At 29.7% G+C, this 15,997-nt stretch overlaps 1 protein-coding gene across 8 annotated transcripts in view; it reads right to left on the bottom strand.

Moving 5' to 3' along the window:
• The window catches only part of LOC129800444 (lysine-specific demethylase 3B-like), a 132,580-nt gene that overhangs the window by 37,091 nt on the left and 79,492 nt on the right, over positions 1-15,997 (bottom strand). The window lies entirely within an intron of this gene.

The raw sequence follows: 15,997 nt of genomic DNA, 5'->3' as shown, positions 1-15,997 counted from the left end.
TAGGTTTATGCTATTATTTACTTAAAAAAATCCAATAGGTTTATTAAAGAGACCATTGATAACGATTTTCTCAGCATGCAATTTCAAGAGTTTTGTCAGTATATAAGCCGTATTATAGACAGACAGTTATAGAAAAGATGCTCAATTTAATACCCCCGGAAGTTATTTTTCAATTAGACATCAGACACCGCCAACAAATTAGTCAACCCTGAAGTAGTTAACAAGACCTTCCTCATCCCCTACTCAATGTCTACTAAAAATTTATAGTTTTTCGGGAACATATTCAATGATCTTAATACATTTTTGGTCATATTTTATAAGTATATCTAAACAATAAATTCATTTTACAGTAAACTCTCTCAAATTCGAGCATTTGAGACCGAAATATTACAAAAATTACCGAAAAATTCGGGCGTAAAACGATTTTTCGTTCATCTGTATACTCATATTAAACTAACATACTCCTTAAAGATTGTAAATGCAAAAGCCTCAATAATGAAAAATCACAACATAACTAAGAAAAACCATGGCAATTTTGAGCATTTATTCATTAATCAGACTCATACTTCAAAAAAGTCAACAAATTTTTTTTCTCAAATTTATCTACTGCCCGAATTAAAAAGTAGCTCATCTTAAAAGAACCGAATAAGCGAGAGTGTACTGTATTATGCATCAGTGATCTTGAAATATTCCTTCTAACATTTTTTCAAGGGCAAAAGTTAAAAAATTGTATTGAGCGTATTTCCCAATCAATTAACCGAAATAGTACGATCCGAATGATTAAGAAAATTGATATGCACATCAGAAAAAAACAATTTAAATAAAATCTACAGAAAAAAATAAAATTGGAATATTTATTTGTATTTAAAACAAAATTTCGTATTATTTTTCACTATAATAAATACAAAATGGTTTGAAACGAGGTTACTTCAACAAAATTTAGTATAAATCTTCTAATTTATGTTTATCTTGCAGATGTAGAATATTTATTTTGTAGATGTGAGTATTTACAATTCTTCAGTTCTGTTTTGTTTGAATAATAACGAAATTTAATTTTTACCAAATTAATACTCTAATATTTTGCAGCTCAAACCTCAAAAATATTGAATTAATGGACACATGAAACAGACTTATCAGGAAATTGTTCTTCACGTTCTTTTAGAACTTGAAGCAAAGATCTCTGTACCGTTTTAGAATTCATCTTGTGCTAGTCATTTATTTATTACTATTATGAAACCACTATTAAATTATTGTAATTTAGTTTTTTAGGTAGAAAATAATCGGTATTAGGGTAACTGTACCAAATTTCGGCATAGATGCATGTCTGCGCCAAAGTCTTAAGTTTGAAGTGGAATTCTTTCAATACAAATTAAGTTTTTTGTTGCTTCACTGAGAAAAAAAGAGGGTGCGATTAACTTTTTTTCCTCGTAACTTTAACGCTTTTTAAGTGTAAAAATATATCAACATTTTTTAATGTTAATTTTACACCTTTTTAAGGGTAAAATTAACATGAAAGGGGGTTAATTTAACCCAATACACCTAAAAAGGGTAATATTTACACTGATTTCGGATCAATAATGCAGGGTAAAATCAACATTTCCGGAATGTTATTTTAACTTTTTCGGATTTCTCTCAGTGTTCTCTTTAGAGAATTTTGCTTGAAATCTTGTGTATAACTAGTTTATCATTTTTGTTTTCCCCAAAATCGTTATTAATAGATTTTAAAATGAATAATAAAAATACTGACATAGCTTTGGGTAATATTTCGACCACCTTGATTCTCATAATTCCATGTCCTTCAGGAATTTTTCCAAAGTCATCTCTTTTGTTATAAGCGACATTTTTTTGTTTTTTTCTGCATTGTATAATCTTTAGAGTATGCGAAAACTAAAAATTCATGGAAAATTGGGGAAAAAAATAAGTGGCCGAAATTAGAAGCTTGCCGAAATTTGGTAGAATTCCCCTGCTTTGGAAATTTATTGAACATCTGAAATTTCCTCATGTTTTTAAAGAAAATCAATTGTAGACTCAAACTACAGGAGCTCTAAATAGTTTATTAGACGAAATTATTGCTTTAGTAACATGATAGTCTTTAATCTTTATCTTTAAAAGCAGTAAGAAAATATTCATAAAATGTATTTATTCATCCTGAAACTATTTTCCTTTTATGTTTTCTTAGAGGGTATTACAAAATGGTTTTTAATTGGCCGTAGGAGAAATTGGGGCAGTAGTAAACATGGGGTAATTGTAAACAGTGATATATATTTATATCTACACTACTTGGAAGTAAGAGGACCAGCGATCGACAGTATTCCACGGATCGTCAAGATATTACCATATTGTTTCACCAATTCAAATGAACGTTTAAAAATTATTAGTTACTTTTTACCATTTAACTCACAAGAATGCAGTGCATTAGCTCAGATTTAATTTATAAAACCAATTTTCCGAGAAACACCTGATTAAATTCGTGACGATCCGAGGTACAGAATACACAATTACGATTACATATATTTTTTTATTAATTTATTGTAAAAATTTAAAATTCAATTGCACAGATATATTTAAATGGAACACTAATATACTAATTAGCATTCACAAAAATACCACATAGTATTTTGTTGCTTATATATTCAAATAAATATCGAACATGTCTCTTAAATTCCGATCCAGGGTACTCTTCCCTTTATATCGACCATTTCTACAGTGGCAAAGGATCCTTATGCTATCTATGAAGTCTAATATAATTGAAAAATATTGCAGTGTTTACAACTACTCATGTTTACTACTGCCCCATTTTTCCCTGTATTCATTTGTTTTATCTGTATCAAGTACTATAATCTTATATGGCCATCGCCATCTTGGCGTTGCTTTCTACCTCCAGGATAATTCAAAATAACTATCCATAGTATATGGATGATTTTCAAATAATTGACAAATTCGAAGTTAAAAACTAACGAGTTATTCAAATATTGGACTGATTCTAAGATGAATACCCCTTGACACTACATTCATTTTAATATATAATATTAGAGAACTTATAAACTTATGTGACACAAGTTTCAAAATGTTTGTTTTGTGGCAGGAAATTCTTCCTACGTCTTTCAGAAACTCGAAATATTTGGATACAATAAAAAAAAACACGAAAGAATATCAAAAAGTTTAGTCACATTTACGAGACAAATGATTAAAATTGACTCATTTCCGAAAATGATTGTATATAATCACAAAAAAGTATTTAATAAAAAAAATTCTCAAGCCTTGCTATTGGCTTGTCTTTTGTATAATTATTACGTATATTAGTATATAAGGCAACAATAATGCAATAAATTTGTAAGTAAAATATAGTCAAGTTTCCATTTACACATAAGCTGAGATATAAATACACACATTTTGATTATTCATTCTACATTATATACAATTCACTATAAATGAGCGTGACTTTACATTGTTCACATACTTTTTGGCCTAAGCCACTGTGAAAGATATGGTGAAGAGAGAAGAGCAAAAATATTGAGTTCGATTAATCAAAGAGCTAAATATATACACACACTATATTTATAATTATTTACATAAGCCGAGGCATTTATTGTATACGGTGTTTATTTAGATTTTTTTCTTCTGTTCAATTCATATACAAACAACATTGTTTCTCTACACATTTTACCCATTATGTAGGTGTATATACTTTAAAATATGCACCATTATATACCTCACGCTAGCTATTAATGGAATGTTCAGTATTGTAATTGTATGTAAATACCTGAGACATTAAGCATATAATTTTTTTTTCTTTCAAGATGAAATCTCGTCTTAGGTCATTTCTTCTTTTGTACACAAAAAGTACACATATATGCTTCTTGAACAATTTGTGTGAAAATTAAAGTATTATGTTGAGAAAAGAAATTTAAGTACTATACTATTTATAATCTTTGCGTTATACTTGAAAACAAAAAGTTATAGCGAGAAAAATAATACACTTACAATAAGTAATGACATTGTTTTGTACCACATTTTTGTCTATTTTATAGAATAATAATAGAAATAATATAGGTAGAGATGAAGCACGATATAAAACAAAGAAATAGAAGCACGCAATTTTTTTTTTATTTCTTTTTCACACATTTTTTTTCATCCATTTTTCCTTTTCATTTCATTCACCTTCATCGACATCATCAACAGTGAAAAGTTCACTCTTGAGAATGATTGGAATTCAAGTGGAAATAAAATTCGCAGACACAGAAAAAAACGAATAAGCAAAGAATAACGCAACAAAATCGAAAAACGAATAAAAAGACATTTCAAGTGACATTGCTTTTTCCCAGAATATATCGTTTTTTTTTTCTTTTTTTTCAACCTATAACGCAACACAGCAAAGAAGTTAAAAGATATCACATAGAGGGGGACGAATCCAATTCGACATATGCCAAAATATTTCATTTTTTATATCTAAATATTCCCCCTTTGAATATAAGTTGAAAATTCACTTAAAATGCGCACACGCGGTCTTTTGCCATAATCATCGTTTTTTTTTATCTTCCTTCACCATGTAGACATTGCTCATTCTTCCATATAATCAACAAAACTATGGAAAAGACCCCCCATCTGATTTTGAAATTTTTCAACCAACCAATAGAATTGCAATTGAGTTACTTTTTTTCTAGCACTTATAGAACCTTTTAAAATACCAGATTGGTATCACACTAAATTTACGAGTATAAAGAAAATTGCTTATATTGAATAATATTAATATTAAAATGTACATATTTGCATACATATGTATATAGCGTTCAAGGAGAATAAAGCAAAAATACTCAACTCGCTATATACTTAATATATTATATTATTTTTGACACGCATTTGCAGTGAAAATTTCCAATTATACAAAATTTCAGTATATGCCACACGAAAATCTTGACGTTTCACATTTCATTTCACTCTACTCTTTCTCCTGTTATAAACCTTATATTTTTTTTTACCATATTCGCTTTCTTAAATAACAAAATCACCTCATTCAGTATATAAATTTAATTTTAGAAGCACGAAAAAACGTCATACCATTTTTTACGTTATTGATTTTTCAGCTTTATTATTAGCGACTCTTTTATTATCTCTTCTCCCTCCATCTCTGTCACTATCATTCTATTGTCAAATTTTCTATTAATAAATTTATATAATATTATCGAATTCATTTTGTAATATTCTATCTCAGATTAAGAGTAATAAGCATGGGGTAATTGTAAACACTGTATTTTTTATCTGAAATTCTTTACAATCTAATTTATTTCTACACTACTTGAACTTATGTCCATTTCTTCAGTGAAAAAGTATACCTATAGTATCTATGAATTGATATAAGGGAAATTGGTGCACTACCAAACATGGGGTAGTACCGAACACTGATTTTTATTTCTAAACTCATCCTATGAAGTCTAATGTCTAATTAAAATGTCACAGTGTTCAGTGCTACACTGTGTTTAGTGGTGTCTCTGTTTCCCCTAAATCTCATATGAGGTATAATGTGTAATTAAAAAAATAGCAGTGTTTTTACAACTAGGGGAAAGTACTCTCCCTTCGAACGTTCATGCCTTCGAATTATGTGAATTTTCTTTTACTTTTCCTAAAAGAGACTTGCATACAATTATCACGTAATTATCAATAATTGATGATAGGCTATCTAATATTTAGTAGAAATGTGTAAGTCTCTTAGGAGAAATGAAAGAAAATTCACATTATTCGAAGGCATAAACATTCGAAGGAAGAGTGCATTCCCCTACCCTATTCTCTTACTAGAAATCTATATTGGTCTTCTTAATGAAAGACTATCAAGTTCTATGTTGGGACGTTTTATTTACGGTGACAGGGCAAATAGAGTCGCTTATATAATTCTTCGCTGTATCCCAAATGCTTGACAGTATCACTTAGATGTGGATATTGTGCTCTTGATCCACTAGACAATATCTAAATATACCCTCCTCCCCCAGGGACCTTTTTTGAAATATCTTCGCGTATAAAATGATTACTGAGATATTATGTCATGCTGTTTATAAGACTGACCGTTAAAAGTCCTAGAAGCCAAACGGTATGAGATAGCGACTTAGAGCCTTATGGCCTAGACACACTTACGACTTAAGCCGAGAGACGACTTAGTGGAAAATTATGGAAATGTAGTATACTCATTATTTCGAATATAATTAAGCTAAGCCGTATCTCGGCTAATCCTCAGATCTGTCGAGGCCCTTAGAGTGACCTACCCCACATAATTTCACTAAGAACCTTAGTTTTTCTGTACCTGTCCACTTCCATTCCAGAACAATGTTTTTTTTTTTTTATTTTGATAATGCGTTATTGGATTTGTCTTTTCTGTATAGATATATTCTTTAGGATTTCCTATATTACAGATTTAATTTATAAATGAAAATCCCCTTAAATAATTAATAATTTTAATTTTTTCAAGGTCAAACGATAAAAATACTATAGAGAGTGTATTTCTCAAATTATTAGAACACATTTTGGTTCATTGAAAAAGTTTTGGAATTCCTGATGTCTAAACCTGTTGGATAATTAATTTTTATCCGAAATGCAACTGTATTAAGCTGTTTTTAGATTAGATGTTTAACTTGGTTCTCTAAAATCACGAAGACGTTTTAATTAAGCCATAGAGTTAAGCCTTAGGTCTGAATCTCGTTTGTTTATACTCAATTTTGGGAAAATTTCCAAGTGACCTATGAATCGATTTAAACTCTCGCAACTTTTGGGACTCTTCCCAAAGAAAAGTATGGATATTATAGAAAAAACGTTTTTGTTAATTTATTTAGAACACAATAAAATATAAATCTCGTGGATAAGGATAAAACAACTAAGGATCTCTAAATCTAGGATATTTTTTGTAGAACATCGCTTAACTTTTGAGCTGAAATCTTTTTGATCAAAAAATCGTGAATTTGACTTGCTGCATATTTTACAATCCCGAAAGAGTTAAATTAAGCTTCTTTATGTCAAAATAGAACAAACTGTCATCTGAATAAGAATGGCTCTATTATACAATAAAGTTAGGTAAATTAGGTTCCGGTGCAGGCTACATAAATCAGAATGAACCTCCTCTTTCACTTCCTGAGCTAAGTGTTCCAGAGTATGATATCCCCTACAATAATTAATCGTTTAACTCATTTACGAACACGTAAATTAAAAAAAAAAAAACGAAATGAAATTTGTGTTTGTGATTCATTTTCTCATTAGAGTCGCGATGTAACTTTATTAATCTTGACAAACAATACAAAACTGCTTTAGGGTAGTATCATGAAAGTTACGAGATCCAGCATTTCACAACTAAGGATAAACACCTCAATTAAATAGTTTAATATTCTGTCTTGAAAAATGAAAAAAAAAAACTGTTCTCAGTACACTTTAAACATGATGGAATAGAACTGTTAATATCTATACTATTATTTGTATACATAAATAGAAAAGAACCTAATAAACGTTACAATACAAATAAATGTAATCATTAATTTTTTATAACTGTCCTAGAAATTAAAAAAAAATGATATTGGTAGAAATAAAACAATAAAAAACCGCAATTTATATTTCACCTATATAAATAACAGAAGTAATTCCAATAGATTTTTTCCTTTATTTTACCATGTGTTAATTTTACTACTTTATACTTAATCGTTTTAGTTTGACTTTACTGTTAAATGCATGATATAAATAAATTTATATGATTTGCATAAATGATGAAAGTAATATTTTTTATTGAGTATCATAAATTAATTTAGAAAATATGAAGATGTGTAAAAAAGTTTAATTAGTTTACACTTCACACATTAATGAGATACAATTTCCTTTGAAAAGAAAACAGATATAATTATGATGGAATATGAATGAACATACTCACAATGTGTAAAGAATGGCAAGTATGACGAAAATATCGTAAATTTTTCGCTTGCCATTTATTTTCACAACGTTGGGCTGTTATAGCACTCCTTCTGTTCTATCCCCAGCAAATTTTTCGACAAAAATATGCAAGGGGTATTTGTAAATAAATATACAAAGTCTATATTCTATTTATATTGGAATATTTCCTCAATCTCCCTTATATACTTTTATGTAAATCCAACAATAAAATATTCTCATGTATCTCTTTTGCATTATTCCTAAAATTCTTATATCGCCTGTTTTCTCTCAAAAGATTCTTGCACTGTTGTTTCTTCCATCACATTATTTATACAGTTTTTTTTTTTCAATTATAAATATTTGAATGTAAGAATCAGATATACAGAAAGCTTACATTATAGTTTTCCCATTTTCTTTGACGAAAACTTTGTGCATTTTCAGAAAAAGAATAAAAATAAATAAATTCAAACATTAAAAACCTCATTTTATGAGTAAACCATTGATTAATAAGGCTAAATTAGAGAAATTAGTCTTATTTAAGGTAGTTCTACGAAAAACCATTTCCCTTTATTTTCACTTTTAATAAATAAAATAAAATGAATATGAAAAAAAAGAAAATACTGTATAGTTTAATGATGAGCTTACATGTATACAAATGCTTCACAATTTGTGTCACATTTTATCATCGCAGCACATTTTTGCAACGTTATCAAGAACATTGCGATAAACGCAAACTCGTGTTTCAATACCCAAGATTTTGCAACGTAATAAATTATACTCTTTTTTCTGTGCCATATAGAGCTCTTGAAATATTCACAACAACAAAAAAAAGTCACGAATACGCTATCTATTTGAACCAGAATGACGTGTCAGATTATTGGACAAAGTGAAATATAGTCAAGTAAGAGAGAAATAAACTGCTAATCAGACATTATATTGTTGTGAGATAATTGTATAAACACTCGCGGATTTTCTTTTGCCCTATGTCGTTATATAGAATAATTGCAAATTTTTCCTGTTACTCCGATAACGCAAAATGTGCCGTTTTAATTGCTCCTTCGCATGGTTTTGCAAATTTCTTACGCTTCTTACATTTTTTTTTGCATCACTTCTTTCTCGTGTATCTTTTAGGTGTAATTCAATGTAATTACCTCTGAAGCTTTTCTTATATTTTAAGAAAGACAAAAAAAAAACAAATAAAAATACAAAAGTATTTGGAGAATTGTATTGTGGAAAATTGGGTTGTTACTTCCTGAGCAATTTTCACCTGTTAATTTACAGTATATGTACTACATGTTCAATAATTGCGAGAAAGGGAAATTTCTTATGTAACATTGGTAATATTTGATAAAACTTTAAATTTGAATATTAAAAATTTTATAAGTAAAAATCGAATTTTTCAATACAAGGTGGAGGAGGGTTGGGAGGTTGGTGAGATATTGTTTTAAGTGTGATTCTTCAATTTACCGTAGATGCGAGTGACTTTGTTCCCCTTTAGTTCGTAAACTTTTCGTTTTTTCAATGGTCTTCACAGATCAGACATGATAGATCGGATCGGTAAAGACCATCCTTACGTGCTAGGATTAATGAAAAGTTTATGACTAGGGGGGGAGGGCAAAGTCATCCATGGAGGAGTCATTCCTATCTACGATGCACACCTATTTTTATGGGGGGCCATCAAAGATCGAAAATCTATAGCTCTAATCGTTTGGTCTTAATCGTTTAGATCTTAAGTTCGCGCAAAAAATAATAATAATTTAAGTCTTTTTTTAATATACGACAACAGACTTATCATTAAAGGGGCTCAAATACAATTGGACTGATCCTCGAAAAAATTTAGCCTGTAAAATTTGGCAGTAAATATTTATCCCAAATTGTCATTTAGTAAGAGCTTAGGATTATTGATTATGAGGTGCTTTGCATACATTTGCTTTACTCAATCTTTTACTGTAAATTACTTTACTTTAAATTTTATAAGCTAAATGTTCTCGAGGATCAGCCTGAGTCTATTTGGGCCATAACGATTTCTCAAATTTAGAAGTTCAAATGAATCTAGAGAGCACATTTCTCTATCGATTTTGCAAATTATGAATGCATTTGAAAGGTACCAGTTTCTCAATCAATTATTCTAAACAATTTTAAGAACACAAAACTTAAACGTTTTGACACTTTTTTACTGACAATTTTACTGCGGGCACTGTAACACTTCGTTATCCGGATGATTGGGAGACAATATGACAGATGTCCGCTTCGTAATTCGGATGGATTTTTTGAATTTGTTCAACGTCTCGAAAATATAAAAGTTTTTTTTAGTACAATTATAATAAAAGTATTAAAAAAGATTAAAAAGACATAATTAGATAATTCTATGCTATTATACTTCATTTATTAAACAAAAACATCACAGGATAATTTATTTTCATTGCTGAAGACACATGCATACATGACCTCAGAATTATTTTGAATGTAACCGTCGATAACTCGTCCGGATTACGCCGATCCGGATTAGAGAGCGGGCACTGTATATTTAACACAGTTTCAGGTAATGATATTATATCCACACAGACAAATATTTCGTAAAATTGTTCGTAAATGTTTGTGAATTCCTATCAGAGTCTTCCCAAATGATCGCAATTCGTAACCTACAAAAAAGTTTTTAAATGTTTGTACTTATTTCACAAACATTGTCCTTAAAACGATTACTTACGAGCATTTTTTTGTTCTCTTACAAACATTTGTTCGTAAATGTTCGTAAACACACAAAACATTATGTTCGTAAAATTTTGTTATTTGTTCGTAAATTTTTGTCAGTCAAACGAAAAAAAGGTTTCTAAAAGAGCAAAAAAGATGCTCGTCAAGTGTTTATGTTACAAACGATGTCTATGAAAAAGTACAAAGTTTTACGAACTTTTTTTTTTGTAGGTTACGAGGAGCATTTCGTAAGTCCTCTGTAGGAATTGACAAACATTTACGAACAATTTTTGCAAATATTTTTTTCTGTGCATATAAGTTTTAGCACAATCTATTTAAAGACATAAATCATTTAAAAGTTTTTGGTTCATTGGACTCATCTCATCTTATCCACATTAACATATTCTTGTCAAAATTGACCAAAAATTTTCCATTAAACGAGCAAATAAGACTGTCGATGCACTTTCCTCTTCACTTTGCCAACTTTTTCCCTCATATTTACCAAATACATTTCTCGATGCCATCATCACACACACAAATTGTTCTTGTCTTTTCCTTATTTTGCTTCAAACAGGTTTTAACTGTAAATTTTATTAAATCTCCATTCGTTTGGAGAGATTGAGAAGGTTGATATATTGGTGTTACTTGTACACAAGAGATACAGAAAAAGCTTCGCATTACTACAAAAAAAAAACCAACAGTAACATTGACATTAATGTGCGATTTACATTTTAAAATTTTAATTTTTCACTCTGTCTAGAAAATTAAATTAACGAATCGCATGGCGAAAAGGTGAGTTTTTTTTTAGATAAAATTCTCTTTACAATTCCAGTTTTCGTATATCGACATATTTGTTTCTCCATTGCACAAGCATTTTAAACCGCAATAATTTTGTATAGTGTATAATTTAGAGAAGATGAGAATAAAAAAAAAAAAAACAGTAGACGAATAAGATTGAGCTTATTTATAGATTTTTGCCTCTGCCTTTTCTCTTTTCACAGCAAAAAGTTATGTATAAAAGTTCATTTGAGATTCTCAAGTTTAATTAATGTACATAACACATCGTTCTAAATATCATGCATGTTAAGTCATCGACCTTTAACTTAAATGGATCATACACACATAACATTTAAAGATGCACAAATCACCTTCTCTGCTTCGTTTTTTTTTTCTATTTTATTTCTCTATTCCGTTAAAAAAACACACACACATCAATGCCAAATTGGCACGATTTCGTACATAAAAAAATAAAAGAGAAAAATTAGGATTATAAATTCTAAAATCTTATTTCTCATGTTTTTCACTTTGTGATATATTTCTTCTCTTGTCTTTTCCTGTCTGTTTCTTTCTTTCTTTTTGGTTCTCTTTCAACACAATAATACTTTCATTTAAGAATTTTTATTTGTGACTCACACTCTATGGCTTATAGCTCTTTTAGCTATATACATTATACATTTCTTTCACCTCCTGCTACATAGCAATCGTTTTATGTCTCTTCTATGTAGCAAAAGAAGAACGAGGTGTTTTAGTATAGCTCAGAAAGACCCAGAAAAAAAAGCATAGACAACACAAAAAAAAAACATGAAAAATGTCAGTAAATAAAGTAGAAATTTTTATATATACCATAAACTTGTTATTTACGGAGTCTTATATTTTAGATTACATATATAACATCTCTTTCTCTCTTTGTGGCGCAATTCTACATTTTCAACCAAGTCTGCCCTCCTCTCTATTTTGTATTTCTTACTTACTCATTCCTTTTATAAATCATGCAAGAATAACTAAATGTATATCTTACATACAGTGGTAAAAAAATACCACTGCTGAGTTCAAGTGAAAAGAGATGACAGTGTGGAAAAACAAGTCTGTGAGTGCCTTATTAGATTTTAAAAGCGGAAATTCTTTTATTTGAATATTTAAATCAGTAAAACGATATATATATATTTTTGTAAAGACGTGGCTTATCTTATTAGATATACTTATCCAAAAATGAAAAATATCAAGCTCCTTCCCCCTCTCTTATTATTATTGTATATTTTTCAAAACATGATTTTTGGACTCATTTGGCTTGATAAAAATAAAACTATTTAGGGCTCAATTCTATACTATTCTAAGATTAAAAGTAAGTAAGGCTCATAATTTTGTCCAGTTACTTATTTTGGACACTTTGAGGATAAAATTGGACACTAAAAATAAATTGATTAAAATGATGGATTTTTATTCCAATATTTGATGAATAATGAATTCTATCTAAATATTTGTTCTTTTTGGAAGATTTTAACACTAAATACGTTAAAATTTGAATATGATTTGAGTTGAAATTGCTTTGTTCAAAATTCAGTGTGAGCAATTGCTTACGAGAAATATGACAGAACTTCGTGTTTACTTCAGTCTTATTTAGCTGTGATGAAGTATTAACAATGTTTCTTCGCCTTTTTTAAGTGATATTATTGAATATTCATTGAAAATTGTGTTGATTCACGTTAGTGGTGATTTGTACATTTGACCTGAAGTGATATTTTCCTTGCGCATTAGATTTTTCGTGTGAAAAATGGGAAATTTTCTAAGACATTCACCAGTGAGGTGATACTCCTTATTTTGGACAAGTGTTTTTCTCACGAAATTTCGTCAAGTTTTAGCTTTTGTGATGACTATGTTGGACAAATGCCTGGAGAAACAAAGGAGCATCATCTCTACGAACGAGATGTAGCGAGAAATGCCTTGAAAGGCTCCCGGAAAGGCCAGGGAATGAGCGAATCCGCACGTACTTGGAGAACCGAAGTCAACTCACTTTAATGAATGATATGGAAAATTTCCGGGCTTCTTGTGACATTCTACGTTTCCCTTACATGAACAGGAAGAGGACTTGGTAAGATTGGTTCATGAAATGAAGAACAATGGGCATCCTATTGAGGCGGATTAGCTGTCCAAATTTACAGACCAATTGGCCAAATTAATAAACAAGTTGTCCAAAATAAGAGTCAAATTCACCTCTACATATCAATTCATTTTTAAACGTATTAAAACTAATATTAGTAAAAATAAGACGATAAATAGCTTGCCAAGTTTCTAAACAACCCTTCTGAAAAGAGAGTAACAAGAAATGTCAATTAGTATAGAAAATATCGCTCTTCTAACTTGGAACATCGATGCTTATAAGCAGACTGTCCAAAATTATGAGCCCTTACCCTATCTAAAGATCTTATATTATTAATATTTTAAGAGTTCATTGCTGCTATGTATAAAGTGACCGCCAATACAAACCAAATTCGAAAATCTTTGGAGTCATTTTCCAAGTTAATCAAAAAAAAAAAGCTAGAGGCCCCCCTACAAATTGGGGCAATTTTCATCAAATATTTCTTTTTTGAAGGAAATCGTCTATACAGTTGTAGGTGGAAACATCAAAACACTCAAAAATTCAATTTTTGACGAAAATTGTTCCAAATGTGTAAGGGCTAGGGGCCAAAAGGCCTCTACACATTGCAAACCATTTTCGTCAAAAATTGCATTTTTGACAGAATTTTGTCGTTTCCACTGCAGGCAATTTCCTTCAAAAAAGCATTTTTTGACGAAAATTCTTCACAATGTGTAGATGCCTTAAAGGAATAAGTAAACGGCATGAGTCACAATCACAAAATAATGAAATGTTTCTATAGAATATTCATTTATTTGGGGGTTATTGAAATTAAAAACGAATATCTCTTACCGTTCAACCTCTAGACCGCTTAGCGACCAATTAGACTCAGGCTGATCCTCGAGAATACTTAGTCCATAAAATTTGTCAGACGATAATGTATTACGATTGTGCAGAAGATTATAGGCATTCAGGCAAAGGACCTTTAATGTATTATCCTAAGTTCTCAGTGTATGACAATTTAGGATAAATCTATACAGCCAAATATCACAGGTTTAATATTCTCGAGGATCAGCTTGAGTTTTTCTGGGCCCTTAAGAGCATATGACCAAATAAAAAAGTAACATTCTACCAACTCAAATCTATTAGGGTAAAAATTGAAAAGGCGGAAAATAACTCAAGTTTGTATTATGAGTCGAGTTGAGGGAGGTCGGAATTTCGGTATATTTATATTGACTCGAATAAAAAATGTTTTATTTATGTTAATAATCTATTGTTGTTAATAACAAGTTTATATGTGTTATGTGTGCTGAAGCCGTCTTTTATAGTCCGAACTTCTGTGTATTTGACTTTCAGCACTGTCCGATTTTAACAAATTACGTTATCGATACTTTATTGGTTTTTTTAGTAGCTATATTAGGACAAATTCAGTTGTGATAGTAGTTTTAAGATATTTCAATTAACTACAAAAATTGACTAATTGGTTAATAAATAAACCCTAAGGAGACATTCAAGTTTAATAATAAATTTATTGATTAATGACCAGGTTACACACGGGTAACAAAAATCAATGATTAGTTTATGTAATGAAAAAGAAGTGAATTTTTATTTGTTGTATTTTCCATAAATAAAACGATAATTTCATTAATATTTCACTGTAAAAAAAAACTGTTTTTCATCCGAAAGATCAATTTTACTACGATTATCGTTTTATATTTGCGAATTTAACTATTTCTGTTTCAAAATTCGTATTCCAATACCTTTTGCTACGATAATCATTGGAAAAACTACCACAATAATCTGTCCACAATATAGATAAAATTTTTATAGGTGAGTTCGAGGATGTCAGGATAACTGTATCAAATTTCGGCATAGTTGCATGTAAACGCCAAATTTTTGTTTTTTTATATTTTTTTTAAGGAGTGCTGCTTGAAACATTGAAAATAGTTTAACGTCTTTGTTTTCTCTAAAATCATTCTTAATACATTTTAAAATGAATAAATTATAAACATAGCTTTGGGTAATATTTCGACCACCTTGATCTTGCTCTTCCGGAATTGTTCCAAAGTCTTTGACATCATCTCGTTCGTAGAAACCACATTTTTTGCATCGTAAAATCTCAAGAGTATGCAAAAACCAACAATTCATGGAAATTTGAGGAACAAAAGAGGTGGGCGAAATTACACGCTGGCCGAAATTTGGTACAATTACCCTATCCCGTAATTTTGTGTCAAATTCATGAGTTACTAGGACTGAACAGAATATACAATATAATATAAGAAATTTCGCGCAAATTAATAAGATGTAAGCAGTAGAAAACCCGTTTTGAAAATTACTATTTATTCTCTATATACTTTCTTCAAGTTCGAGCAGTAATTTGGAAATATACGAATTTCCCAACTTCCCCGAAATGTTTGTCAAATCGAGATAAAATTGTATGGAATGGAACTGTGAATATATAAGATTATAACTTGAACTTTATATTTTCCAATTCTCAGACACAAAAAAAAAACATGTTTTTTTGCATGAATTGCTTAAAACGTGTTTTATTGCACT

Source organism: Phlebotomus papatasi, chromosome 1 (assembly GCF_024763615.1).
Source record: "Phlebotomus papatasi isolate M1 chromosome 1, Ppap_2.1, whole genome shotgun sequence".
NCBI lineage: Eukaryota > Metazoa > Arthropoda > Insecta > Diptera > Psychodidae > Phlebotomus > Phlebotomus papatasi.
Note: the sequence above shows the minus strand (reverse complement) of the source record. Positions and strands in the feature narration are given on the sequence as shown.